General features: G+C 44.6%; 1 long non-coding RNA gene across 1 annotated transcript; it reads right to left on the bottom strand.

Moving 5' to 3' along the window:
* Window positions 1–1,193: 1,193 nt before the first annotated feature.
* LOC141073585 (uncharacterized) lies at window positions 1,194–9,909 on the bottom strand. Its single transcript, XR_012227010.1, has 6 exons — window positions 9,756–9,909; window positions 3,275–3,423; window positions 2,920–3,038; window positions 2,707–2,816; window positions 2,015–2,334; window positions 1,194–1,691 (listed from the first exon to the last, which is right to left on the bottom strand). It is a non-coding gene; the product is annotated as an uncharacterized lncRNA (long non-coding RNA).
* Between the last annotated feature and the right edge of the window lie 1,698 nt (window positions 9,910–11,607).

Genomic DNA, 11,607 nt, shown 5'->3' with positions numbered 1-11,607 from the left:
TCTGACATTATCACTCATCTCCGCATGAGGCCTAATGTCCGTCAGTCACTGATCTAGTGTATGTCTGTCCCACCAAAAGTAGAATGCAGTTACATCAGTCGCCCAATAACTTGGCAGTGCAGTAACGCCCTGACTACACGGGTAGAATCCTATAGCCGCAGGATGGCGCCACACGGCAGAGAATGATCATGACATGCGCTGTACATAGCAATGAGAGCATTCTGGGAACGAAGTGATGTCTGCAGTAACCCGTAATAACTGTCCCAGGATGTGACCGTCCCGTCTACACTCAGCCCAAAATGACACAAATTCTCCACATTTCTAGTGACCTCAATGGGTGATGGAAGTTTTCCGTTTCTCGTCAAGCACCCTCCCTTCCTCTCAGGGTCTACAATAGGAATGCTCAGGTGCTGCCCCCCGAACATGGCTGGACTGGTCATCTGGCAATTCTGGCACATGCCAGAAGGGCCTGTCTGGTCATGGGCTGCCTTGTCTGCTACGTTGCTTACAGAATCGGTGTTCTTCCTTTCCTCCGTCCAGGGTAATATTAGTAATATAGTCATCTGGCTCTTGGGGACACGGACAACATGGGCCTGTGTGATTTCAAATGCCAGGACTGAATTACAGCCCCAGTCCGTACCTGCTCCCCACAAGACCCTTGATGAAAAGTAAAAAAGTAAAAAAAACAGGTATTTAACCAGCAAAGATTGAGCTGCAATCAGGCAGCCATCTGAGTGTATTACAGAAATAGTATCATCAGTAAATAAATATAGGAGCCTGAAAAACTGATGTGCCATGTCATAGTCTGAAGAAGTTAAATAGGCCTACAGTTAGATTTCACATGTACATACAGTCTCTATAAATGGAAAGTCCCATAAAAACCTTTCAAACAAATGCAGAGTGATACTTCCCCTATAATCCCTTGATGAAAATAGATGTGCCAACAACCAGACGTTAGTCACAAATTAGACTGCAGTCAGGCGGCCATCAGAGCGTAAAACTAAATGGCCAAAAAAGAGGGAAAAGGGTAAAAAGTTAGATATTGCTGAAGGAGTATAAAATGAGAAACTACTCCCCTAAATTGATAAAGGATACAAATGAGCAAATGCCCCAAATATAACAAAAAATAATTTTTCAGATAAATCGATCACACAATAGTTTATTATTGCTATTTTATATATTCATGCCTCATAAACAATTAGCTTTTATATGGCTCAACAGGAGAAATACATGTATAAAAAAAACCAGATCATAGTAGGTTTCTTGTATGTCCAGAAAATATAAAAAATACCAATAATACTGACACGCAAATATTGTGGATGAAAATAAGGAGAGAAAGTTTTCCCAAAGAGGGATGATACTCTCAAGCCTAAAAGTCTGAATGATCACATACGGGAGAGGGCAGTTATAAAAAAACAAACAAATATGTATATGACAAAAGACTCCTAGAAAGGTGCCAAAAATTGCCCTAAGAAGGAAAATGCCTCCATGAGTGTCCAAAACTGTGCAGCCACAGAGGAGAGTGATTTTCCCTTTTCTCGGTCCTTGGAAGCAGTAGAGATGTTTGAGAGATGCTGTTGTGTTCTCCTAAGTTGTTGGGTGATTTGTCCCACATAAATTTTAGGAGAACTGCAGAAAATGGCATATACGAGATTTGAAGTCTTGCAATTGAAGTTGTCTCTAGGACGAATCTGAAAAGATAAAGATTGAATACAATAACCATCCTGTGCTATTAAAAGTTGGCAGATAGTGCAGTTCCCACAGGGGTTACAGCCCCAAATCCTTGTTCCCCGATTAAGTTTCTTAGTGGGTCTTTGATAGTGGCTATGGCAGAGGTCATCCTTTACGGTTTTTTGCCCTCCTGGCCACCAGGGCAGGTGAATCAGAAATGAAAGGAGTGATCCTATTATCACTCAAAAGGATGTCCTAATTCCTCATGAGGATCCCTGGAATGTCAGACCACTGGTTATTTAAAAGTGGTGATTAGCGGAAGGGGACGGGAGGATTCACATACCTTTTTATTATTTAGTAGCTTAGTTCTGTCTTGACTACGGCCATATTGGTATGCTCCTGAAACAACCTTCCATGGGTAACCTCTTAGCCTGAAACGCATAGTCAAATCTTTTGCTTTTTCAGTAAATTCCAACTCAGAGCTGCAGTTTCTTCTAGGTCGGAGGAGTTCACCCTTTGGGATTCCGTTTTTCAGATGTTGCGGGTGGAAGCTTGAGTAGTGTAAAAAACTATTTGTAGCTGGGTTTTTTTTTCGAAAAAGGCTGCAGATGATCTGGGAATCATCAATGGATAATTTAATGTCAAGGAAGTCTATGGAGATAGCTGAAATGACATGAGTAAGCCTGATGTTAAATGGGTTACTATTAAGATCATTGATGAATTCAATACATTGATCAGGGGAGCCCCTCCATAAAAACAGAACGTCATCAGTATAACGTTGCCACCTAAAAACATGATCATGGAAGGCCTGATGTTGATACACAGTTTGTTCCTCCCACCACCCAAGAAAAAGGTTGGCATATGAAGGTGCGCACCGGGCACCCATTGCTGCGCCGGTCCTTTGTCTGTAATATTTTTTATCGAAAACAAAGTAATTTCTGTCCAAGACAAAATAAAACAGTTCCAATAGAAAACGATCATGGTGGGTGTTTCTGTTGGAACCCTTGTCAAGAAAATATTTCACCGCTTGCATACCTAGGGTGTGTGAGATGCTGGTGTATAAGGCTTCCACATCCATGCTCACAAGGTAGGTCTCATCAGGTAAATCCAGATTTTCCAAGAGCTGCATCAAATGGGTAGAGTCCCTAGTGTAAGATTTAAGGGACAAGACCAACGGTTGGAGAAAATGGTCTATAAAGATACAAGTGCGCTCAAAAAGACTGCCCTCCCCGGAGACAAAGGGCCTACCTGGTGGCTCCTTAACGGACTTATGCACCTTTGGAAAGGCATAAAATGTTGGAATAACCGGAACCGGAGTGGTTAAAAACTCTGCTTCTTTTTTCATCACTGTTCCTTCCCGTAGTGCCCTGTTGATAAGACAATCAATTTTATCCTTGAATACTGTTGTTGGATCAGAAGGTAAAAGAACATAGCAGTTTTCATCATGTAACTGGCGCCTTTACCTCCTTGATATTGTTCATGGGGCCACAAAAAGGACTACAAATTTGTTGTTGTTTTTTATTTTTTGTAGGGCCTTCCTTTCCTCCTTGCTAAAGTTATGTTTGTTGGGGTCTAGTTTTAGTCTCTGGACATCCCTACATACCTTTTCAAAGAAGATTTGAACTGTAGGAAACAAAGCAAGAGATGGAGTGGCCTGGGAGGGGAGTCGTCTGGAAAATCTTCTTTTTGTTTCTGCTACTTCATTTTCCTGTAATAGGTCGAAGAGATCCAGAAACACCTGTCTCTCGTCATCTGGGAAAGAATCAGCAATGGTTGGCTGATGGAATAACATTTTAAAGATGAGCTGTCGACAAAACAAAATACAGGTCCTTAATGAAAATGAATTAATCAAGAACATTCATAAGGGAGAAAGATAACCCTTTACACAAGACCCGCGTCTCCAAATCTGATAGTACATAAGAAGCGAGGTTGATCGCCTGCAGGTTACCTTGTGATCCCACGATTCCACTTGAGGTAGTCATTGTCTCTTGTTGTATCTTGATGAGAAAATGGAAACGGTCTTAGGAGCGCAGGAAAGAGACTCAGACAAGAGATGGGGTTAAACCACAACGCGTTTCGACGGAGAATCCGTCTTCATCAGGTGGAACTTCCACCTGATGAAGATTCTCCATCGAAACGCGTTGTGGTTTAACTCCATCTCTTGTCTGAGTCTCTTTCCTGCGCTCCTAAGACCGTTTCCATTTTCTCATTGCCCCTATCCGGCTGGAGCTGCGGTGGAGACCTGACATTTTTGTCTGCCCCTGGGTTGCTTCCTAAGTGCTCCTTTATGACCGCTTATCACTGACTCTTATTCTCTTGTTGTATCTTGTCACTCTCCTGAACGTGGGGGACCAATTCCTTTGTGGTTTGCCGTTCTTCTTGAAGATATCTCTTCTTCCTTCTACCCCTCCCGCGGCGCCCTCTGCGTCGCTGGGGTCTGAGGACAAAAAAAATCACTAGACGATACATCCCTAGCTACTGCAGTGTTGTTTATTTCTTGGGGTTCCCGTGAGATGGGGCGTCTATTACCATGATGTACCCATTTATATGCTTTTCCTTTGCTGTAATCTAGTTTATCACGTTGGAATTTATTTCTAGTGATTTTCTCTTTCTCAAAGTGATCTATTGTGGTTTTTAATTTTTGTTGAAAAGGAACAACAGTAGTGTCCCTATCGAAGTTAGTCAGCTTGTTCTCCCATTTTTTATTCTCCTCCTTTATTTTATTCAGCAGAGCCTGGTCATGCTCAATCAAAATGTCAATTAAAATAATCGAACATTGAGCCAACCCTGTTTCCCAAACAGACTGGAAGTCAGAAGCTGCTTCCCAAGAGGGAAAAATCTGCATGCGAAGACCTCGGGGAATTATGCCCACTTTTTTATATTCTTCGAGGCTCCTAACGTTCCATCATAATGAAACTTTCTGAGTGCACTATTGATTATTTAGAGGGGCTCAGATTTTAAAATGTGTATTTTTTTGCCGGTTTTCTCACATGTAGACCCCTCAAAGTCGCTTCAAAAGTGAAGCAGTCCCTAAAAATATAGGTTCGTTAAATTGCATTGAAACAATGAAAAATTGCAGATAAAATTTTACCCTTTCAAACAATTTAACAAAAAAAAAAAGTCATTTCAAGAATGATGCTGATGTAAACTTACAGGTGCCTCTCACAAAATTAGAATATCATCAATCATCATTGGGCAGCACGGTGGCTCAGTGGTTAGCGCTGCAGCATTGCACTGCTGGAGTCCTGGGTTCGAATCCCACCAAGGACAACATCTGCAAGGAGTTTCTATGTTCTCCCCGTGTTTGCGTGGGTTTCCTCCGGGCACTCCGGTTTCCTCCCACACTCCAAAGACATACTGATAGGGAATTTAGATTGTGAGCCCCATCAGGGACAGTGATGATAATATGTTCAAACTGTAAAGCGCTGCGGAATATGTTAGCACTATATAAAAATAAAGATTATTATTATTATTATCAAAAAGTTACATTATTTCAGTTCTTCAATACATAAAGTGACTCTCCTATATTCTATAGAGTCATTACAGAGTGATCTATTCCACGTGTTTATTTCTGGTAATGTTGATGATTATGACTTACAGCCAATGAAAACCCAAAAGTCATTATCTCAGTAAATTAGAATAATTCACAATAAACACCTGCACAGGCTTCCTAAGCGTTTATAAAGGTCCCTTAGTTTCAGTAGCTCCACAATCATGGGGAAGACTGCTGACCTGACAGATGTCCAGTAGGCAGTCACTGACACACTCCACAAGGAGGGGAAACCACAAAAGGTCATTGCTAAAGATGCCGGCTGTTCACAGAGCGCTGTATCCAAGCATAATAACAGAAAGTTGAGTTGAAGGAAAAAGTGTGGTAGAAAAAGGTGCACAAGCAACCAGGATAACCGCAGCCTGGAAAGGATTGTTAAGGAAAGGCCATTCAAAAATTTGGGGGAGATTCACAAGGAGTGGACTGCTGCTGGAGTCATTGCTTCTAGAGCCACCACACACAGACGTATCCAGGACATGGGATACAAGTGTCACATTCCTTGTGTCAGCCATTCATGACCAATAGTCAATGTCAGAAGCGTCTTACCTGGGCCAAGGAGAAAAAGAACTGGAGTGTTGTCAGTGGTCCAAGGTGTTGTTTTCAGATGAAAGTAAATTTTGCATTTCATTTGGAAATCAAGGTCCCAGAGTCTGGAGGAACGGTGGAGAGGCCACAATCCAAGCTGCTGGAGGTCTAGTGTGAAGTTTCCACAATCAGTGATGGTTTGGGGAGCCATGTCATCTGCTGGTGTCGGTCCACTGTGTTTTATCAAGTACAAAGTAAGCGCAGCCGTCTACCAGGACATTGTAGAGCACTTCATGCTTCCCTCTGCCGACAAGATTTTTGGAGATGGAAATGTCATTCTCCAGCAGGACTTGGCCCCTGTCCACACTGCCAAAAGTACCAATACCTGGTGTACACACAACAGTATCACTGTGCTTGATTGGCAGCAAACTCGCCTGACCTTAACCCCATAGAGAATCTATGGAGTATTATCAAGGGGAAAATGAGACACCAGAGCCAACAATGCAAACGAGCTGAAGGCTGCTGTTACGTGTTACAGAACCACTCAGCACCCAGAATATGTTGTGCAGTTATATGTATGTATAACAGGCTCTATGTGAGATGCATGTCCCTAATGCATCAGCCCACAGGCTGCGCCCCTGGGCAGAGGGGACACGATTATCTGCCCGGGCTGCCTGCACGGGGTCTACTTCATGCAGCACTTCCTCCATCTCTTCCACCCCTTGGTTAGTCGTAGCCCCCAATGCCGGGTCAGCTTCGCCTTGGTAGCAGTGTACAGCAGCCCGGCTGAAGGTAGCTGTTCCCGCCTTTGGCCACTGGGTATGCTGAGTCCGGTTGGGGCATTGTCTTTGCAGGTGGCCCAGCTGACGGCAGGTGTGGCAGTGCGCCCCAGGGGGACTGTGGTAGGCCGGGTTTCTAGCTGGTCCCCCTACAATCTTCGGTGGTTTGAGGCCCTCAAGTGCTGCATGAAGTAGACCCCGTGCAGGCAGCCTGGGCAGATAATCGTGTCCCCTCTGCCCAGGGGGGAAGCCTGTGGGCTGATGCATTAGGGACATGCATCTCACATAGAACCTATTATACATACATATAACTGCACAACATATTCTGGGTGCTGAGTGGTTCTGTAACACGTAACAACCACCTCACATTTTAAGTCACTTTGAGGGGTCTAGATGGCAGAAAATACCCAAAAGTGATGCCATTCTAAAAACTGCACCCATCAAGCTACTCAAAAATACATTCAAGAAGGTTATTAACCCTTCAGGTGCTTCACAGGAACTAAAGCAACGTGGAAGGAAAATATGGACAGTTTAATTTTTCCAACACAAATTTTCTTTTAGCATCAATTTTTTCATTTTCATATGAGTAACAGGATAAAATGGATCCTAAAATTTGTTGGGCAATTTCTTCTGAGTACACTGATACCTCATATGTGGTCATAAACCACTGTTTGGGCACGCGGGAGGGCTCAGAAGGGAAGGAGCGCCATTTGACTTTTTGAATGGAAAATATGCTGGAATATTTAGCGATTGCCATGTCTCCTTTGGAGAGCCCCTGTGCGCCTAAACATTGGAGCTCCGCAACAAGTGACCCCATTTTGGGAACTAGACCCTCCAAGGAACTTATCTAGATGCATAGTGAGCACTTTGAACCCCCAGGTGCTTCACAAATTGATTTGTAAAAAAAAGTACTTTTTTTCACAAAAATTTTCTTTTAGCCTCAGTTTTTTCATTTTCACATGGGGAACAGGATAAAAAGGATCCAAAAAATTGTTGGGCAACTTCTCCTGAGTGCACCGATACCTCATATGTGGTCATAAACCACTGTTTGGGCACACTGCAGGGCCTGTAAGGGAAGGAGCACCATTTGACTTTTTGAATGGAAAATTAGCTCCAATTAACGACACCATGTCACATTTGGAGAGCCCCTGTGTGCCTAAATATTGGAGCTCTCCTACAAGTGACCCCATTTTGGAAAATAGACCCACAAAGGAACTTATCTAGATGTGTGGTGAGCACTTTGAACCCCCAAGTGCTTCACAGAAGTTTATAATGCAGAGCCGTGAAAATAAAAAATATTTTTTTTCCACAAAAATATTTTTTTTTAGCCCCAATTCTTTTATTTTCCCAAGGGTAACAGGAGAAATTAGACCCCCAAAGTTGTTGTGCAATTTTTCCTGAGTACGCCGATACCCCATATGTGGGGGTAAACCACTGTTTGGGCACACGTCGGGGCTCGGAATGGAGGGAGCACTGTTTCACTTTTTAAATGCAAAATTGGTTGGAATAAATGGTGGCGCCATGTCGCGTTTGGAGACCCCATGATGTGCCTAAACAATGAAAACCCCCCAATTCTAACCCCTAACCCTAATCCCAACTCTAACCCTAAACACAAGCCTAACCCTAATCCCAACCTTAACCCACCCCTAACCCTAATCTTAACCCTAATTACAACCCTAACCCTAATCCCAACCCTATTTCTAACCCTAACCCTATTTCTAACCCTAATTCCAACCCTAACCCTAATTCTAACCCTAATGGAAAAATAAAAATATTTTCTTTATTTCATTGTTTGTTTCTACCTATGGGGGTGATAAAAAGGGAGGGGGATTATTTACTTTTTTTATTTTGATCACTGTGAGAGTTTATCACAGTGATCAAAATGAATGAATGAATCTGCAGCCGGCAGAGTCCAGCGGGTGCACTGCGCATGCGCCCACCATTTCCAAGATGGTGGGCCCATGATCTGGGATGGTGGGACATCGGGATGGCCAGAGGGACATAGGAGGTATCGGGGGGGTGAGGGAGGATCGGAAGGTGAGGGGAGGGGGAGCAGATGATGACAGCGACGGCCGATCGGTGCCGTCAGTCAGTGGGGGGGTCTGATCGGTGTCTCCAGCCATGGCAGATGCTATTGCAGCATCGGCCATGGCTGGATTGTAATATTTCACCAAATTTCAATGGTGAAATATTGCAATCGCTCTGATTGGCTGTTAAACTTTTAACAGCCAATCAGAGCAACTATAGCCAAGGGGGGGGCTAAGCCACCCCCTGGGGTGAAGTAGAAAGGGTCCTGTGTGTGCAGGTCAGGTGACCTTTCAGTGACCCCGGTCACCCGACCCGCAGGGGGGCTATGAACTCATGACGTCACATAGGCGTCATGGCTCGGATTGGCACAGACTTTCATGACGCCTACGTGGCGTCAAAGGTCAGGAAGGGATCTTCAATCCAAATTTTTCCTTCCAAGATGAACATCATAGGGGGCTGCATTATGGCTGCTAACAGAGATGCATAACTAATAACTGCATTATCCTTACCGGAATCCACTTGTTATAAGCAATGGTTTGCAAAGAGCTGAGCAGGTGTGAGCTACTCCGGAGACGGCTGGAAAAAAGGTTACATGTTGTTGACCAGGCAGAAAGAAGGGGTGGATCTGAACAATTAACCATTTGGAGAATAGAAAATTCCAAACACATGAATAAAAGGAGAGGGGCAACTTATGACACCTACTGGCGATAGCTGGAACAGCACTTAAAAATATCTAGCTGCACAGAATGGGCAGAACAAGGCTCAAGTTAGTTAATGATCTGCCGGGCGGCACCCAACAACAGAGATTTTCTTTATTGGGCCCTGACTTTTGATCACTGTGATAGATCCTTTCAAAGTGATCAAAAGTCCAATATTTGTCATCCCCCTAGTCAGATTAAATTTGTTGTTTTTTGTTTTCATTTTATAATTTTGATTTCTTTCTTTCTTTGCTTTTAGCCAGGGGTTAGGGATAACTCCTTATGGTTGGGGGTAGGGTTGGGTTTAGGGTTGTAGTTGGACTAGAGTTGGACTAGGGTTGGGCTTAGGGTTAGGCTTTAAAGTTAAGGTTCATTCAAAAGTTTAAAAAAATCATAAAATAAATAAAATTAACAAAATATTACTATTACATTAGGTGTACTATTGTTAGATTAGTTCTTATTGTTAGGCATTCATATAAAATCGATGGCGTGCAGAACGGTTACCGAGGCGCAGCGGTGCACCCTGCTTCGCTCCATTAGTTTCTGGAGTCAAACGAAATCTGATTCTGAAGCAGAAGAGTTTTCAGACAGTGATGGCTCCTCTTCCTCCACAAGATCCCACAGCCCGATGGGGTTAGACTTAGTGGTCACCGCTGAATCATCAGAGGCAGGGCCTGGAATAAAATTAGATGTCACCAATTTTATCCCCCCCCCAAAAAAAACAAACACCTCTTTTCCTCCAAATACACGTTGTAATATTAGGTACAATGTGAGAGAGCTCATCAGGGCACATGTGTGCCTACCTAATTTACAAAGACAGGGACGGCCACATTACCCCACCCTACTGCCCCCTGACCATTAGCATCCCAGGTAAAAAAAAAAGTATATTTGGCAACTAATGACACCATTTCTTCACCCAGGCTACCACATGTACACCGACAATTACTACAAACACTAGTGCAATAACATTTGAGGTGTGTTCCTTAGAATGTAAAAAAAAAAAAAAAAAATGAACATGACAGTAAAAAAAATGCAAATTGTAATTTTTCAAACTTGTGTTGCATTATACTGCATAAAAAACTACCCGCTACCTCCCTAGATAAATACATTAGAGGGTATAATTAGCAAAACAAACATTTCTGTTCATTTCCTGTTGCTCTTGAACCACACAGGCTCTGCCAATATGACTCTATCTACTAGCTATGAACCCGTTCTACGCCCGGGTGGGGGGCATTTTTATTGGTATATGGTCTCCCATCCTGGTATGTGCTGCCCCCCTCCTATCCTGCTATGCATGGTCCCCCTCATCCTTATCCTCCTATGCATGGTCCCCCTCATCCCTATCCTGCTATGCATGGTCCCCCTCATCCTTATCCTCCTATGCATGGTACCCCTCATCCCTATCCTGCTATGCATGGTCCCCCTCATCCCTATCCTGGTATGCATGGTCCCCCTCATCCCTATCCTGGTATGCATGGTCCCCCTCATCCCTATCCTGGTATGTATGGTACCCCTCATCCCTATCCTGGTATGTATGGTCCCCTCACCCTCCAATCCTTGTATGCATGGTCCCCTCACCCCCCAATCCTGGTATGCATGGTCCCATCACCCCCCAATCCTGGTATGCATGGTCCCCTCACCCCCAATCCTGGTATGCATGGTCCCATCACCCCCCAAATCCTGGTATGCATGGTCCCCTCACCCCCAATCCTGGAATGCATGGTCTCCTCACCCCCCAATCCTGGTATGCATGGTCCCCTCACCCCCCAATCCTGGTATGCATGGTCCTCTCACCCCCCAGTCCTGGTATGCATGGTCCCCTCATCCCCCAGTCCTGGTATGCATGGTCCCATCACCCCCCAAATCCTGGTATGCATGGTCTCCTCATTCCCAGTCCTGGTATGCATGGTCCTCTCACCCCCCTATCCTGGAATGCATGGTCCCCTCACCCCCCAATCCTGGAATGCATGGTCCCCTCACCCCCCTATCCTGATATGCATCGTCCCCTCACCCCCCCTATCCTGATATGCATGGTCCCCTCATCCCCAATACTGGTATGCATGGTCCCCTCACCCCCCTATCCTGATATGTATGGTCCCCTCATCCCCAATACTGGTATGCATGGTCCCCCTCACCCCCCCCTTTTCTGGTATGCATGGTACCCCTCATTCCCCAATCCTGGTATTGCCACGGGGTCTCACCGTGAGGTCAGGAGAGGGCGGGATTGTGCCTCCGAAATCAGCCCGATTAAACCCGCGGCAATACCGGATCGGTAAGTTGTTGTGCCGTGATGTCAGGAGAGGGCGGGATTGTGCCGGCGAATTTGGTGCTGCGCCGTCATCACTTTCTGGTGCAA

This window comes from Dendrobates tinctorius, unplaced genomic scaffold (assembly GCF_039654945.1).
Source record: "Dendrobates tinctorius isolate UK_male_01 unplaced genomic scaffold, ASM3965494v1 ptg000307l, whole genome shotgun sequence".
NCBI lineage: Eukaryota > Metazoa > Chordata > Amphibia > Anura > Dendrobatidae > Dendrobates > Dendrobates tinctorius.
The sequence above is the reverse complement of the archived record's forward strand: the minus strand, read 5'-3'. Positions and strand labels throughout refer to the sequence as shown.